Raw genomic sequence first — 18,356 nt, 5'->3', positions numbered from 1 at the left:
AGTTCAGCTTTGGTTCAACAAACCAATGCAGTTCTGGCAGAATCAACTCAACCGCCCGTGTGTGCGCTACTAGCGGGTGTGGTGTGACATGACCCGACACCGGTGTGGATCGCTGAGTCAGTCTGTGTTCACGTTTCACGCGTGTACTACCAGGTCAGGCGTATCCTCAAAGAGATCAGCGCCCGCTCCCACAGGAAAAGGCGTGGAATGCAGTAAACAACCAATACGATAGACGGGCCTACGAACGTATTTTGCAACGAATTCGAACTAAACACGAAGACGGATTGGCGTTTGCCGACCGAACCACGGGTTGGGTATCCCCATCGTTCACAATATGCCCCTCGTGGAAGCCAGCGAAGTTGAAAGAATGGGATTACGAGTCGTATCATCACCTCACAACCAACGAGTGGGATGACCGTTACATGGCTTTCGATAACAGTAAGGATTACAGAGTCTGGAGGTTTGAGCAGGGGGCAGCGGATGACTGGAAAAAGTTCATGCTGGACGCATCGAAAGGGTTTATTCGTGCTGGGGTAATCAGGTTAAACAACTCGATTCGAACGTACGTGTGGGCGCTGTTGGGTGCGCAGACGCAAACGCGTTCCAATATCCTTGGTAAGGGGACTGCTTACGACGCTCAGAAACAGTTCGTTGTCAACGTTGAGGATGCTATCAATGCTCCAGTTGATCTCCCGAGTGCCATCAAACGCTACCAAGACGTGTTGGAATATGCCAGGTCGAAAGTCGACTACGTCTTCGACGTGGGGTTGTACATGGCTCCGAGCGATATGCAACTGAGAGTAAAAAAAGTGGTGGGCTACAACAACGAAATAGTCATAGCCACGGCGGGCCAAAAGTTGGGCCTCAACCTCGATGTTAACGTCCCCCATGTCCCACCACCCATGACCGGTGAAACGGGTATAGTAGCGCCACCCCCGGAGCCTAGGGTTCAACACACACCCCCTGTGGGGTCACCCACTGTGGGTTCACAGCACATCGATCGTAAAACAGCCCTGGTGGTTGGCGGGGTGGCTTTGGGACTTATTTGGTTAAAAATTCCTTAGCCGCTACGTACACCAGACCCACCACGGCGACGATGGCTGCCCACAGTTTTGACTGAGCCACGTGGCAGTTTTAGCCAGAGCCCAACAACCACGCAGACGATGCTACCCAGGATGCCAGGCAGGGCTTTGGCAGCCTTACCAGCCAGTTTAGCCAGGGCCTCCCCGAGTTTTTTTATCCAGGCTTTGACAACCCCACCACTTGGTGGTGTGCCGCCACTTGGGGGTGGGGTACCCCCACTCAATGACACTACCAGGGTTGATATGATGAACCCCAATGCGGTCAGAATGCTGGCGATGGTGATCCCTTGTTCCGGAACAGGATCCGAATCCTGTCAGCTAGCGTGGTGTCCTGGTAGAGGACTCGATCAATGGTTTCCGCGACACGGCTGACCTGGGATCGAAGCTGGTCTCGGAAGGAGGATGCTGTTTCCAGCGGGTCTTTCTCTCATCTTCCAAATTACGATTCGTTCCTCGATGGTGGCTTTCAGGGCTTCGTCCTCCGTTTCACGGAGTTTGGCCTTTCATGGGCGATGTGGTCGCCTATCGCGTCCAGTTTGGCCGTGTTGTTCTACGAGATGTCCGCGAATGGTTTGCATGGCCTTGTCCAGCCCCCGTAGTTCCCGAAGCGTAAATCAGAACCCAGGTAAGGGTTTGTTATGGTATGTGGCCAACAGCTTTTCAATGTTATCAGTCATATCTTGATCCGATGTGGCGCCCCTGATGTCTTGCAGATCTTGAAGGGGAAGGGCTTTAGGCCGTCGCCCGTAATCTATGAAGCCTAGTTCATCGCTAATAAAGTCACCACCATGGCGAATTTCGCGAAGTGTTGATAAGCAAGCGTTCCCTTCGTGGTGCTTATTCATGAGATCGATCTCCGGGCGACCCCTCAGTCGCGAGCGCCATTACCATCAACAAAAACTTGGAATAGTCTCCCCAACGGCTCTACGTAATTTTATCCCCTTTTAAACCATCATAAAACCGTTGGACGGCCTGCTGCATGAGTTCGTTGCCTTGCGAGAATGAGGTTTCATCATCCTCGAATGCCTGGGTATTATCCCACATATTATCCATAGGTATGTCTTCATGACCGCCTTCAGCCATTATTTAGTATTAAAACTTATATATTTCATTTATATAACAATGTACGGTAGAAAACTAGATCCTTTCAGAAGATCAAGAGAGCCTCTAGGCGCCAGACCCGTGCGCCAGTCGGTGACCATCACCAACAATCCCAGCAAGATAGACCAGAACCAAACGCTGCTGGTTAGATTCCCAAACCTTGGCGAGAATGACCTCATTGTACCAGGCACGGTTCGACTGGCGTTCAACATCACGTTGACCTCCGACAACGACAAACGAGCTAGTGCGGAACGTAGGTCGAGCCATTATCAAGAAAACCACCATCAAGATCAGCGGTAACGAGGTGCTGAGCATCGACGACAGCGACGTGTTTCACTAGCTACGGGATCTCTGGAAAAGCGAGGGAAAACGCGTCAATGACGTGTACCAGGGTATCAGCAAATCGACCCGGTTTACGTTGGGTATGCCTTCACGGTAGACCAGTTATCCAAAGATCACGTGGACGGTGAAAAGGCCATCGCCTGCGTAGGGAACAGGTTCTGCGTGCCGCCGACTTCGAAGTTGCTCTCGCGGACACGCGCCGCTTTACCAGGCCGCTGGGTGATAGGCTTGAATACGAGCTAACGCTTTAACGACTACAGCAAAGTAGTGTATGTAATGCCGAACGGTGATGAGGCCAGTTACGCCATAGACAACATCTCTCTGGAGTTCGACATGGTCACTAGCCCGAGCTGGCCAGGCAGGTTCAAGCCAGTACTCTGGGAAGATGGCCATCCTGTACGACCGCGATACTGAGGCATAGATCAGTCGTCGCGAGATAAGAGCAACACTGTGTGGAATATCAACCTGATCGTGCGGTAGCGATCGATGAAAGGCATCCTGGTCGTCCCGTGGAGGATTACGAGCCGTTCGAGGAGGGACAGCGAAGTTTTTCAACCCCAGATTGAAAAGGTGGAAGTGACCATAGAGGGTGTGCCCAACCAGCTGTTCAGTCATGGTATGAGGCCATACCAGCAGTGGGATGAGATAAAAGCTAACGGGTCATCAAACAACACCCATACATAACCAAGGACCTGGACCTATCCTCCGGCAAATCGGTGAATACCTGGCCACCAAGCACGCCAGCTGTGGTTGGACATGCGATCCACGGATGACGATAAACTGCACGGTAGCGGATGCCGCGATAGACAATGGCAGCCGAAGGGATTACTATCCAGATTACCAAGAAGGCTCAACCCGCTGGCAAGTTGAATTATATATGTATCGGCGCGATTATGGACGCCAAACTTAATATAGACAATGGGAGATTCGTGCAAGCCATCTACTGATCTGCCCATCCCGACCCACCCTGCGCCATAGTGTGTGGGCAGACTGGCTGTGGGAAGACCGTTTTCGTGTTGGATATGTTGGAGTCGCATTACTACAGGGATGTGTGTTCACCACATCGTTATCATGTGCCCTACTCTGAGCATGAATAAAACGTACACGGAAAGACCTTGGGTGATGACGGACCCGGACGTACACAGAGTCGACCCGGGACCACGTCTGCAGGACTGGTTGAAAGCTTACCATATGAAATTTAAAGGGGAGTCGACGTTGTTCATACTGGATGACTGCAGCGCTTTTTTGTGAGATAACAAAAAAGAGAGACATGCTATCGTACCTGGCCTTCTCTGGCCGACACGCAAATCACAGCGTCTGGGTACTGACGGAGAAGTTCAACTCGGTGTTGAAAGACCTCAGGGAGCAGACGCGATGGGTGGCCGTATTTCACTGCAAGGACAGGGATTCGTTCTAGGAGTGTTTGAGAGAGAACGATGTGATGAGTAAATTAGAATGGGAACGGGTGAAGAAACAGCTCGCTGAAACTAAACACGCTTAGCTCGTGCTCAAGACCGACCAACCAGTAGCCTATAGGGTGTTTTAGCTTAGCAATGCTTAGTAAATGCTTAGCAAAGCTAAGCAAAGCTTAGCAATGCTTAGTATAAATACTTAGCATTTAGTTATAGCTATGGTATTTGAAGTGTTTGTCGTGTGCAACTTAACCTTCATTTCCCTGTGTTTTGCCTGCATCGGGTATTATATTATTAAAACTAAAACTTACTTGTTACATTATAAGATGGAGTGTGATGAACTGCTCGAACAATTGTTGGTACCCCAATCACCACAGGTGGACGATGATAAGCGAGAGAAACTGGTGGCGTTGGCTGTTGGCGGAAAAGCCAATCATTACTTTGGGGAGTACACTCCAGATAAAATTCACAAAATGTCAGCTGAAGAAATCGATAAACTGTACGCTAGATACGAGTCCCGTCTCGGAGCAGAGATGACAAAGACAATAGGATCGGCTATGACCCAGATATATACTGGTATTGCGTCATACTTCCTTCCCATCCCACCGGAGCGCCGACTTTACCTGTGGGAAGACCTTGAGAAAGACCCTTTTATCGAACACGCCTTGAGCTCTATTAGCTGCGAGCTGTACCACAAATACGGTATGTTGTTAGCCCCGGTGACGGCGGCGATTATTACGGCAAAGCATTGTCAATTTGAGAGGAAAAAATAATAATAGTATAGATGGATGCTGCACAGGAGCCCCCCAAGGAGGAGACCCCCAGGGAGGAGACCCCGACCCAACTGGAGGTGAACCCTCCCACAGTAACCAGGCAGAAGAATCCTAAGAGAGTAGCTGCCGGTAAAAAACGGTGGTGTAACCAACATAAAATTATCAGGGTGACTCACCCGGAGCGACTCTTGTTAGTTGTATGCGCAACTGCTGCCGTGGCTATCTCGTGGTTATATACACGACACAGGGATCCCAGGGAGGGAAACCCTCCCCCACAATTATAGGTCAACCCACATATCATGTTATAATTTAATATATTTATATCATATACATAATGTCTGAGGGAAAACGTTCGTCAACGACGATACCACGCCACAGTGGTCGCCAGTCTAGCCGTAGGGATACGTTCAGTTGACTAAAATGGTGCTTAAACAACCGACTATCAAGCTAGATTTCAACCTGCAGGATATGGGTATGCTCATAATGAACCTTGGTATGGCGTGATGGCTACAAAGACATCCCTAGTAAAACAAGGGATATTACCTGAAAATATTATGAAGTAAATATAGGATGGCTACGATTGCCATGATGGTTGGTGGGGCGTTAGTGAATGCCCTGGCATTTTCCGGAGTAATTTCTCTTCTCGAAACGACGAGAGTCACACGCGGCTGAAATACAGGAAGAAAGAAAACGCACGATCTCGCTTATTGAGAAATTATAAACAGCACAGACTGAGTACGCTAAAAAACGCCTCCAGAGGATCGATTACATTAACGAACAACTCAGGCGGAAAACCATGCTGTTCAAACATTCCATGATGTCGACGATGCAGCGAAAGAATACTACTTATTAACTGGTAAACAATTGGAACCACTGAATAAACCCACACTCGCCAGTACTACACACCATCCAAGGGCAAATGGACCGTGAACTGGTATTCATAGCGCTGGGTATTGCAGCGACTGCTTATTTGCCAAACAATTAGACTAAATACTCATATAAGTATGCTAAACATGAGACCTGCTCCATACCGATGCTTAATACATACTTATGGGGAAGAAAGAAGCCTGTGATAGGAGATGCAGGACTCAGGGGTTACTGTTGTTTCCATGGGGAAGCCCGAACTACACGGTTCTGTGTGTGGCATAGGGTCAAAGGGCACTACTGTTTATGTAAAGCTCACGGAGCCTAACGTAGTCAGACATCACCTCATCTACGAGAATAAAAAGGCCTACATAAAAGAACGTGGCTTCTCTCAAGATAACAGTGTAAGGCTGGTCCCTTTGTCAGTGACCCAATTAGAGATTATACACACATACGTATAGCTATGTTTGTGGAAATTGAGCCCACTGAGAAGCTGGCAGATGGATGTGGGGAAAAGTATAGATATTAGTGCCCTCAAACCCATGATTGTTAGTGAACTATATAAGGGGTGCTCGTTTACAATCATGGTAAAAGTAGGGTTTGATGTGCCATGGGCTGGGCACACTTGGAATTACTTTGATGGTGGGCGAGTAGATGTGCATGGGGATATAGATATACTTGTTGATGACTCGTTGCAAGTAATACAAAACACCCTACTATGCTGCGCATGTTCCGGGTGGGTCGATAAGGTGTATCTTGATTTTTTACCTTACGGTGGTCCAATTAGACATTAATTCTCTTAGGTGTGTACGTAATTATGACTACTATATGCGAGCTTAAGAATATCGCAAGACAGAGAGGTGTTATTGGGTATTCTCGAATGCGAAAGCCAGCATTGTTGAGATTACTTAACATACAAGCCCCTCCCACGGTAAAACAATTAAAAGCTCAAGCAAAACAGCTTGGGTTCACGGGTTATTCAAACCTGGGGAGAGCCGGGTTAATCGCATTGTTATCACCTCCCACTGTAAAACAATTGAAAGCTGAAGTTCGTGATTTGGGGTTAGGTGGGTATTCCCGTATGACGAAACCACAGCTTGTAGAACTGTTACGGCAGAATAGAGCTATTGACCTACAGTTCATACCCACTGAGCGCGCTGTAGGTAATTATTTAAGAGGCTGGCACATGCATGTTGATAGGAACATAGACATTACAGATATTAAGCCACTGATAGCTGATAAAATAAATCAGGAACTAACCAGTCTGGGAAGCATCAAGTTTCAGATCACAGTTAAAATGTCACTCGATAAGCAAGTTGGGGGAGGGGTCACTGAGTACGTTCAGCCTTACTTCAGAGGTAGGCAAGAGGTTGTCACGCATACAGAGACCATAGACGATCAATCGATACCAGTTTTCAGCAGATACGGGAATACCTAGAACGCTACACACACTTGGGGTCCGGGTGGGCTGTAGATAAAATCGATAATGTCTATCTAGACATAGCTAACTACGTGCCGTTCAGAGGCGGGTCATACCTAGACTTGCCCCCCTACTATAGGAAAAAACAGGCCATGGTAAACGTCAAGAATAGAGGAGACGATTGCCTGAGGGTAGCTATCAGGTCAGCCTTGTTTCCAGCTGACACTCATTCAGACAGGCTTTGTAGCTATCCCCAAGATGATGGGCTCAACTGGGATGGTATAGATGAACCAACCCCCATATCCCAGATCACTAAAGTAGAAAAACAGAATAATCTAGCTATAAATGTCTTTGGGCACGAAGGTAACACAACAATAGTACACAGGGTCAGCCCATCGTTGGGGAAACCCCAACTGGGGGAACCCCACCAAGTTATCAATATATTCATGATCCAACGAGGTGAAAAGTATCACTACACGTGGATAAAACATCTCACCCGGTTGTTGCACGACCAGTCGAAACACGTTGGGAAAAACACTTTTTGTGTGCGATGCCTACACGGTTTCAGCCGAGCTGATTTATTAGAATCCCACCGAGGATTGCCAAAGGTGTGGGCAGACGGCCATACGGGTCGACATGCCCAAGGAAGGTGACAATATCCTAAAAATTCGACAACCACAAGAACCAAATGTCTGTGCCTTATATCATATACGCCGACTTTGAAGCCTTGGTCAAACCTATTAAGGTTGTTAGATACCCCAACCACACTCAAAACACAGGAGCATGAAGCCTGTGGGTTTGGATACGTGGTCGTCCGCTAGACGGGAAACGAAAAGCTCCGGTAGTGTACAGGGGGTCCGACGCCGCTGAAAGGTTTATAAAGTGTTTGCAGGAGGACTAAAAAATTATTAGGAATGCACTGTATAGAGTCGCTCCCATGCGTATGACCCGAGCCGACCGACTAGCTCACGCCTGTAGCACTAATTGTCACGTGCGACTCACCACTGAATGGTGATTCCGTGAGAGATCACTGTCACGTAACCGGGTAAGTATAGAGGCGCCGCCACAGCGCAGCGCGATGTAACCTCAAGCTTAGAATCAACCCTAAGATAATAAACATCCCCGTTGTCTTTCACAACTTGAGAGGGTACGACTCTCATTTGATCATGCAGGCCATCGCGAAAATCGATGGTAATATAATGTGCATCCCCAACAACATGGAGAGATACATCTCCTTCAGCTTAAACGGCCTTAGGTTTATAGATTCAGTACAATTTCTATTGTCTTCATTAGACAGTCTGGTTAAGGCCAACGATACCTTCCCTATCACCGACCGATACACAGACGCCGAGACTAGACCCCTGCTTATGAGGAAGGGTGTGTACCCCTATGAGTACATGGATAGTTGGCCCAAGTTCGCCGAGACCAGACTACCTCCCATCAGAGAATTTTACAGCAATCTGACCGACTCGGAAATATCCCAAGACGATTACTCGCACGCGATTAACGTATGGAATAAACTGGGTTGTAAGAACCTGGGGGGATTATCACGACCTGTACTTGAGGACAGATGTACTGCTGTTAGCCGACGTGTTTGAGACGTTTAGGCGGACATGTTTCAAGCAGTATAAACTCGACCCCGCATGGTATTACACCAGCCCAGGTCTGTCGTGGGATGCCTTGCTTAAAAAGACCGGAGTTAAGTTGGAATTGCTTACAGATTATGACATGCACCTATTCATTGAGAAAGGCTTGCGAGGTGGGATCTCCATGGCAACCAAACGATACGCGAAAGCAAATAATCAATACGTGAAGGGTTACGACCCTAGCAAGCCAACCAATCACATTCTATACCTCGACGCCAACAACCTGTACGGCTGGGCTATGAGCCAGTATCTACCCACAGGGGGATTCAAATGGGTGCCACAGGAGGTCGATGTTATGAGCATCGCACCAGATTCAAACAAAGGTTATATCCTCGAGGTTGACTTAGAATACCCCAAGGTATTACACACATCACACAACAGCTACCCCCTGGCCCCCGAACGTATGAGGGTTAACCCAGACTGGATGTCTGAGTACCAACATAAGGTGGGCGGGTGGCAGACGTTGAAAATCTCGTGCCTAACTTAATGAATAAGACCAAGTACATAGTTCACTATCGCAACCTACAGCTGTACCTGTCGCTGGGTATGAGGCTGACCAAAATACACAGGGTGCTCATGTTCGACCAGAGCCCATGGATGGAACCCTACATCAGAATGAACACAGACCTCCGAAAGCTTGCCACCAGTGACTTTGAGAAAAACCTCTACAAGCTCATGAACAACTCGGTGTTCGGTAAGACTATGGAGAACCTGAGGAAACGCGTGACCGTGAAGCTGGTTCGGTTGAATGAGGAAGACAAGCTCAGGAGACTGATAGCCAGTCCGGCATTCAACCGTAGCAAGATATTCACCGATGACCTAGTTGCCCTACACATGAAGAAAAGCCACATAAAATTCAACCGGCCTGTTTACGTGGGGATGAGCATCCTCGATTTATCCAAACACCTGATGTACGACTTTTACTACAACGAGCTTAAGAAACAGTACGATGACAGGTGTGAAGTGCTGTACACTGACACGGATTCCCTGCTGATGGAGATTCGAACCGAGGACGTGTACGAGGACATGAAAAAACACCTCGATTTGTACGACACCAGCGACTACCCCAAGGTCCATACCATACACAGCACGGTGAATAAAAAGGTCCTAGGTAAGATGAAGGACGAGTGTGCTGGCACGCCCATAGCTGAGTACATAGGGTTGAGGCCTAAGATGTACCCATACTGAAAGCCGACAATAGTGAGATCCGAAGGCTAAGGGTGTTAAGAAGTACGTGGTTAAACAACACATCAAACACGCCAGATTCAAGGAAGCCCTGTTCAAGACCCGTACCTTTAGACATAAAATGAACACACTTAGAAGTGATGGCCATAGATATACGGACTGACTATAAACAAGACGTCCCTGTCGCCTATGGATACTAAACGTTGGATAGCTATTGATGGGATAAACACGTACGCGTCGGGCATGAGAAAATTGAACCAAGAACATAGATATATATATATGTCACGGAACCAGAAAAGTTTGGCGGCCATTTACTATAGCCCGCTGTGGTACTGGAAAGGAGCTAGCACTGTAGATAAGCTGGCTAAAATGGCGCGAGTAACGCCGGAGGAAGCCAAAAGCCGCGGCTTGAAAACAAGCCCTGTGGCAGATCTATTTCGCCACCACCACGCTACGTGCCTAGAAGGAAGTTCGGTATTAACATACCTAATAGCGTTCACCAGGCAGACCTACTGTTCCTACCCCACGATAAAAGGTACAAGTATGCCTTAACAGTCGTGGATGTAGCCAGTCGCTACAAGGAAGCCGAACCCTTGACCACGAAAAGATTCGGGTCCAGGTAGCCAGAGGATTCGAACGATATACAAACGCAGTCCGCTGACGTGGCCAACAGAGCTGCAAGTTGACCCAGGGCGGAGTTCATGGGTGCCGTGTCACAACTGCTAGCCAAACACGATACAAAGGTCAGGGCGTGGCACGGCCGGAGCCCATCGCAGCCAAGCCATAGTTGAGAGATTTAATAGGACTTTGGCTGAGCTTTATTCGACATCAGTATGCGAGAGATGGCCACCCCGGGAAGCGATCGACTGAATGGGTCACGAGGTTACCTAAGGTGGTGTCAGCAATCAACCATGAAGTCACCCGTCTCACCGGTAAAAAGCCGGCAGACGCTATCAAACTAAAATCAATAGTTGCACAGTCGGCCGCTCCTTTGCGTGGGAAGGAGAAACAGATACCAGACAGGGTCCTAGTGAGGTATCTATACCAGCCGGGGGAACACGAGGGTGATAGCCGTAAGCGAACCACCGATCCTATATGGTCAGTCAAAACTTACAACATAGATAAAGTGGACATTAAAGCAGACGAGCCTAACTTGTACTATTTGAGGGATGGGCCGGGCAGAGGGTTTGTGAGAGAAGAATTATTGATCGTACCGTACGGCACAGTGTTACCGCATAATGTCACGTGATCAGGAAAGTGCTAGTTCAGGATAGACCCGTTAAACCGAGATGATTCAGCTATGTCCCCGGTAGCTCAATCGGTTGAGTGGTGCGGCCCATTATGTATAGTTTGCGCGAGCTATACATGTGGGTTCGTATCCCGCCGTTGCCTCAGGAGATTCCTTGCAACTTTGTGTGATGTGAGGTGTTTCGGTAAGGAATCAAGATCATATCAGTTGGGTCGCTGAAAGCACTTAGCTGAGCGGGCACTCTCATGGTGAGAGAAAGGCAGCCGGCACAATTCCCAAGGGGAGGAAGCGCAACATCATCTTTCGATTTCACCCTTGGGGAATTGTGGCTGCTGGGACATTTTACTACTTTTTAGAACCTTTCTATCTTTCTATGTCATAGCGGCACGTTATACGCAATCCCACACACTTCAGCCGCGGGAGTTCGTATCCCGCTAGCGTCCCAAACTTTTTTATAGTAGGGGTAATGGTAGCAAGAGCTAAGGGTCCGACCAAAGCCTTATTTGGGGAATAAGGCTTTGCAGAGGCTTTTGTTGGACCTGGTCCCGTACAATCATTCCCTCTACTACTTTGGATCTATCCAGAGATTTGTCTCCTAGGTTGGTCAGAAATATTTGAGAGCGTAAGGTTAAAAGTTGGGATTCAACTGAGGGGGTTGGGGGGTGAGGGTGTGTGTGTGTGTGTAGGAGGGTTGCTGGTAGATGTTATCACTGCAGATGAAGTATGTGGAGATTCTGCAGTTTTACCATTTGTGTCAAAACGCTGTGAAAATTCGTTACAATGCAGTTGGTTGATTAGTTACAAAAAGCACCTCCTTGACAAACCTCATTCTGCATATCGCCAGCTCATAGCTTTGAGATTGCCTTGAATTGTGTCCAGATTGAGATTCGTGAGTCTCTTGACTATTGTGATATGGAATTGCTCGGCTTACTAATAGTAGATTTATCCGCTACCCTTTAGCACGCGTTGCTTGTGGTTGTCAAGAAAATGAGCTTGGATTATGCAGTACTGTTTTACAGTGGTATTAATCATACTTGATCGAAAGGCCACGGTCTGCTTCATCACAAAGCCTAATCCTTAAACACGGTATCCCCCAAGGTTCGGTACTTGGGTCCATTCTCATCTCGTGTACTTAAGATAAACATTGATTAAGGAAGGTTGCGTTTGTCGTAATAAACATAAAGTGGAGATATGGTTAATCAGTCCATTGCACAAAAAGTGACACAGGTCACTTTTGACAGGGGCTAGGCCTGGAATGGAGGTGAGAAAGGGCTTCCCTTTAACTTACCCGACATCTCCAAATACTACAATACTACAGGTAGAAGTCCGGGGATCAGCCCGCTTGACATGGGTACTACCAGCCCACACAACTTCACAAGTCCTGTGTAAACACAGGGCAGCTACAGAATGACGTCCATATCTTATTGCTTCTCTAGGAATACCGGAGATCTGCATTTACTTATTGAACTGACGATAAGGTTGTTATTGCGTACTTAAGTTACCCTATCTTGACTTTGATAAAGGTATTGCTGATAACGGTGTTGGTGGCCGAAGTTCACTGTGAATTAGATCAGCTGAGCAGTTTGTATTTCACCGTTGTGTACGTGGTGCATGTGATTTGATACAAGTAGGCGATAAACATAGCCGTGGCTACAGATAAATGCAATGCACCTTGGATCTGATAGCTCAAAACTATCTAAACAAGACAATACGAGATGCTGTTCTGTGCTCGTTACCAATACGACCCTTGACAGGTTTAAGGTGAGGTGAGGTAAAATTGGGTTTAAGTTCGTGCTTGAGAATATTTCGCTAATATGACGACGTGCGTATGAATATGTCCGGCTGCTTGTACTAGCCCAGACGGAGGCTGGTTTTATAGTGCTAGACCACTGAGATACCATGACGCAGTGAAGCATGAATACCCCACTCAGACACATTATACTGACTCCGAGCCGACCAGTCCCTGATGTACCCATTAATACCGAACGCCAGGCAGGGACTCAACAAGTACCATATTTTAACGTCTTTTGGTATGACGCGGCCGGAGATCGAACCCGCGACCTTCCGCTCTCCGGCAGGTTTAAGATAGTAGAAGATGGTCGGTTAGTTTGTAATGTATACCATATCCAATGACAAACTACAAAATGGTACATAAGTAGATGGAATATGTTTCAATAGATTGAAGCAAAAAGCAGGACACATTAGGGACGTTTGAGTTGCTTTTGGCCGCCTAGGCCGAATCGGACAGCCCACTTGAGAACAATGATTAAAAATAGGTCAAATGTCTTAATTTTGTTTTACTCACTATTGAAAAATGATAGGGGTGCAACATTTAAGTTGCGCTGTACAATCCGGTGTGTGATTCTGCTGCAGAATGGCTGTAACAGACAAGATCTGTAAGATGCTACTGGGTACCCGACAGGCAAGTGTGTGATGCTGCTGCAGAATGACTGTAACAGAGAGGGATCTGTAAGATGCTAATTACTCGGTACCCAACATGGAAGCGTGTGATGCTGCTGCAGAATGGCTGTAACAGAGACGGATCTGTAAGATGTTAATTACTGGGTACCCGGCAGGTAAGTGTGTGATGCTGCTGCAGAATGGCTGTAACAGAGAGGGATCTGTAAGATGCTAATTACTGGGTACCCGACAGGTAAGTTAGTGATGCTGCTGCAGAATGGCTGTAACAGAGAGGGATCTGTAAGATGCTAATTACTTGGTACCCGACAGGTAAGTGTGTGATGCTGCTGCAGAATGGCTGTAACAGAGAGGGATCTGTAAGATGCTAGCTACTGGCTACCCGACAGGTAAGTGTGTGATACTGTTGCAGAATGGCTGCAACAGAGAGTCATCTGTAAGATGCTACTGGGTACCCGACAGGTAAGTGTGTGATTCTGCAGCAGAAAGGCTGTAACATACAGGATCTGTAGGATGCTACTGGGTACCCGACAGGTAAGTGTTTGATGCTGCTGCAGAATGGTTGTAATAGAGAGTGATCTGTAAGATGCTACTGGCTACCCGATAGGTAAGTGTGTGATGCTGCTGCAGAATGGTTGTTACAGAGAGGGATCTGTAAGATGCTAGCTATTGGGTACCCGACAGGTAAGTGTGTGATACTGCTGCAGAATGGCTGCAACAGAGAGTCATCTGTAAGATGCTACTGGGTACCCGACAGGTAAGTGTGTGATTCTGCAGCAGAAAGGCTGTAACATACAGGATCTGTAGGATGCTACTGGGTACCCGACAGGTAAGTGTGTGATGCTGCTGTAGAATGGCTGTAATAGAGAGTGATCTGTAAGATGCTACTGGGTACCCGACAGGTAAGTGTGTGATGATGCTGCAGAATGGTTGTTACAGAGAGGGATCTGTAAGATGCTAGCTATTGGGTACCCGACATGTAAGTGTGTGATGCTGCTGCAGAATGGCTGTAACAGAGAGGGATCTGTAAGATGCTACTGGGTACCCGACAGGTAAGTGTGTGATGCTGCTGCAGAATGACTGTAACACAGAGTGATCTGTAAGATGCTACTGGGTACCCGACAGGTAAGTGTGTGATGCTGCTGCAGAATGGTTGTAACAGAGAGGGATCTGTACGATGTTATTGGGTACCCGACAGGTAAGTGTGTGATGCTGCTGCAGAATGACTGTAACAGAGAGTGATATGTAAGATGTTACTGGCTACCCTACAGGTAAGTGTGTGATGCTGCTGCAGAATGACTGTAACACAGAGGGATCTGTACGATGTTATTGGGTACCCGACAGGTAAGTGTGTGATGCTGCTGCAGAATGACTGTAACATAGAGGGATCTGTACGATGTTATTGGGTACCCGACAGGTAAGTGTGTGATGCTGCTGCAGAATGACTGTAACAGAGAGTGATCTGTAAGATGCTACTGGGTACCCGACAGGTAAGTGTGTGATTATGCTGCAGAATGGCTGTAACAGAGAGGGATCTGTACGATGTTATTGGGTACCCGACAGGTAAGTGTGTGATGCTGCTGCAGCATGACTGTAACAGAGAGGGATCTGTAAGATGCTACTGGCTACCCGACAGGTAAGTGTTTGATGCTGCTGCAGAATGGCTGTAACTGAGAGGCATCTGTACGATGTTATTGGGTACCCGACAGGTAAGTGTGTGATGCTGCTGCAGAATGACTGTAACACAGAGGGATCTGTAAGATGCTACTGGGTACCCGACAGGTAAGTGTGTGATGCTGCTGCAGAATGGCTGTAACACAGAGGGATCTGTAAGATGCTACTGGGTACCCTACAGGTAAGTGTGTGATGCTGCTGCAGAATGGCTGTTACTGAGAGGCATCTGTACGATGTTATTGGGTACCCGACAGGTAAGTGTGTGATGCTGCTGCAGAATGACTGTAACACAGAGGGATCTGTAAGATGCTACTGGCTACCCGACAGGTAAGTGTGTGATGCTGCTGCAGAATGGCTGTAACAGAGAGGGATCTGTACGATGTTATTGGGTACCCGACAGGTAAGTGTGTGATGCTGCTGCAGAATGACTGTAACAGAGAGGGATCTGTAAGATGCTACTGGCTACCCGACAGGTAAGTGTGTGATGCTGCTGCAGAATGGCTGTAACTGAGAGGCATCTGTACGATGTTATTGGGTACCCGACAGGTAAGTGTGTGATGCTGCTGCAGAATGACTGTAACACAGAGGGATCTGTAAGATGCTACTGGGTACCCGACAGGTAAGTGTGTGATGCTGCTGCAGAATGGCTGTAACACAGAGGGATCTGTAAGATGCTACTGGGTACCCTACAGGTAAGTGTGTGATGCTGCTGCAGAATGGCTGTTACTGAGAGGCATCTGTACGATGTTATTGGGTACCCGACAGGTAAGTGTGTGATGCTGCTGCAGAATGACTGTAACACAGAGGGATCTGTAAGATGCTACTGGGTACCCGACAGGTAAGTGTGTGATGCTGCTGCAGAATGGCTGTAACAGAGAGGGATCTGTACGATGTTATTGGGTACCCGACAGGTAAGTGTGTGATGCTGCTGCAGAATGACTGTTACAGAGAGGGATCTGTAAGATGCTACTGGGTACCCGACAGGTAAGTGTGTGATGCTGCTGCAGAATGACTGTAACAGAGAGGGATCTGTAAGATGCTAATTAGTGGGTACCCTACAGGTAAGTGTGTGATGCTGCTGCAGAATGGCTGTAACAGAGAGGGATCTGTAAGATGTTACTTGGTACCCGACAGGTAAGTGTGTGATGCTGCTGCAGAATGACTGTAACAGAGGGGGATCTGTAAGATGCTACTGGGTACCCGACAGGTAAGTGTGTGATGCTGCTGCAGAATGGCTGTAACAGAGAGGGATCTGTAAGATGCTAATTACTGGGTACCCCACAGGTAAGTGTTTGATGCTGCTGCAGAATGGCTGTAACAGAGAGGGATCTGTAAGATGTTACTTGGGTACCCGACAGGTAAGTGTGTGATTCTGCAGCAGAAAGGTTGTAACATACAAGATCTGTAAGATGCTACTGGGTACCCGACACGTAAGTGTGTGATGCTGCTGCAGAATGACTGTAACAGAGAGGGATCTGTAAGATGCTAAGTAGTGGGTACCCTACAGGTAAGTGTGTGATGCTGCTGCAGAATGGCTGTTACAGAGAGGGATCTGTAAGATGCTAAGTACTGGGTACCCGACAGGTAAGTGTGTGATGCTGCTGCAGAATGACTGTAACAGAGAGGGATATGTAAGATGCTACTGGGTACCCGACAGGTAAGTGTGTGATGCTGCTGCAGAATGACTGTAACAGAGAGGGATCTGTAAGATGCTACTGGGTACCCGACAGGTAAGTGTGTGATGCTGCTGCAGAATGGCTGTAACAGAGAGGGATCTGTACGATGTTATTGGGTACCCGACAGGTAAGTGTGTGATGCTGCTGCAGAATGACTGTAACAGAGAGTGATCTGTAAGATGCTACTGGCTACCCGACAGGTAAGTGTGTGATTCTGCTGCAGAAAGGCTGTAACATACAGGATCTGTAAGATGTTACTGGGTACCCGACAGGTAAGTGTGTGATGCTGCTGCAGAATGACTGTAACAGAGAGGGATCTGTAAGATGCTACTGGGTACCCAACAGGTAAGTATGTGATGCTGCTGCAGAATGACTGTAACAGAGAGGGATCTGTACGATGTTACTGGGTACCCGACAGGTAAGTGTGTGATGCTGCTGTAGAATGACTGTAACAGAGAGGGATATGTAAGATGCTACTGGGTACCCGACAGGTAAGTGTGTGATTCTGCAGCAGAAAGGCTGTAACATACAGGATCTGTAAGATGTTACTGGGTACCCGACAGGTAAGTGTGTGATGCTGCTGCAGAATGACTGTAACAGAGAGGGATCTGTAAGATGCTACTGGGTACCCGACAGGTAAGTGTGTGATGCTGCTGCAGAATGACTGTAACAGAGAGGGATCTGTAAGATGTTACTGGGTACCCGACAGGTAAGTGTGTGATGCTGCTGCAGAATGACTGTAACAGAGAGGGATCTGTAAGATGCTACTGGGTACCCAACAGGTAAGTATGTGATGCTGCTGCAGAATGACTGTAACAGAGAGGGATCTGTACGATGTTACTGGGTACCCGACAGGTAAGTGTGTGATGCTGCTGTAGAATGACTGTAACAGAGAGGGATATGTAAGATGCTACTGGGTACCCAACAGGTAAGTGTGTGATGCTGCTGCAGAATGACTGTAACAGAGAGGGATATGTAAGATGCTACTGGGTACCCAACAGGTAAGTGTGTGATGCTGCTGCAGAATGGCTATGACAGAGAGGGATCTGTACGATGCTACTGGGTACCCGACAGGTAAGTGTTTGATTCTGCTGCAGAATGGCTATGACAGAGAGGGATCTGTAAGATGCTACTGGGTACCCGACAGGTAAGTGTTTGATTCTGCTGCAGAATGGCTATGACAGAGAGGGATCTGTAAGATGCTGCTGGGTACCCGACAGGTAACTTTGTGATGCTGTTGCAAAACGGCAAGAGTAATGACGTCATCAAATCAAATCCATAATAGAATGTTGTATATCCTGTGTTTTTTATAAGTGATTTGATGTAACGTAAACTCTAAACATGCTGGAATGTTCTTATCTAGCGACTTACCCGTGTCAGTTTTCTCCTCCGAGATCCGGGTGGGTTACAAGGACGCCTCACTAACACAGGTCCAGTGTACAATGGCGAAGACAAACTCAGTAAAACACTACACAAAGTTTACCCTGCCACACATCAGCAACACGCTGTTCAAT

The 18,356-nt window shown here is 47.6% G+C and overlaps 1 protein-coding gene across 3 annotated transcripts in view; it reads right to left on the bottom strand.

Annotated features, from left to right (window-relative positions):
• The window catches only part of LOC124290129 (ankyrin repeat domain-containing protein 17-like), a 436,224-nt gene that overhangs the window by 221,850 nt on the left and 196,018 nt on the right, over positions 1–18,356 (bottom strand). For 2 of the 3 annotated variants that reach the window (XM_046726822.1, XM_046726823.1), the window contains exon 1: positions 18,214–18,329. The exons of the other annotated variant lie outside the window; for it this stretch is intronic. The gene's annotated coding sequence lies outside the window, so the exon portion shown is untranslated. Of the gene's footprint in view, positions 1–18,213; positions 18,330–18,356 lie in introns of those variants that run through there. 3 annotated transcript variants of the gene reach the window in all.

The sequence above is a fragment of the Haliotis rubra genome, unplaced genomic scaffold, assembly GCF_003918875.1.
Source record: "Haliotis rubra isolate DU_JTF1 unplaced genomic scaffold, ASM391887v1 Scf458, whole genome shotgun sequence".
Classification (NCBI taxonomy): domain Eukaryota; kingdom Metazoa; phylum Mollusca; class Gastropoda; order Lepetellida; family Haliotidae; genus Haliotis; species Haliotis rubra.
This window is presented reverse-complemented; position numbering and strand designations above follow the sequence as displayed.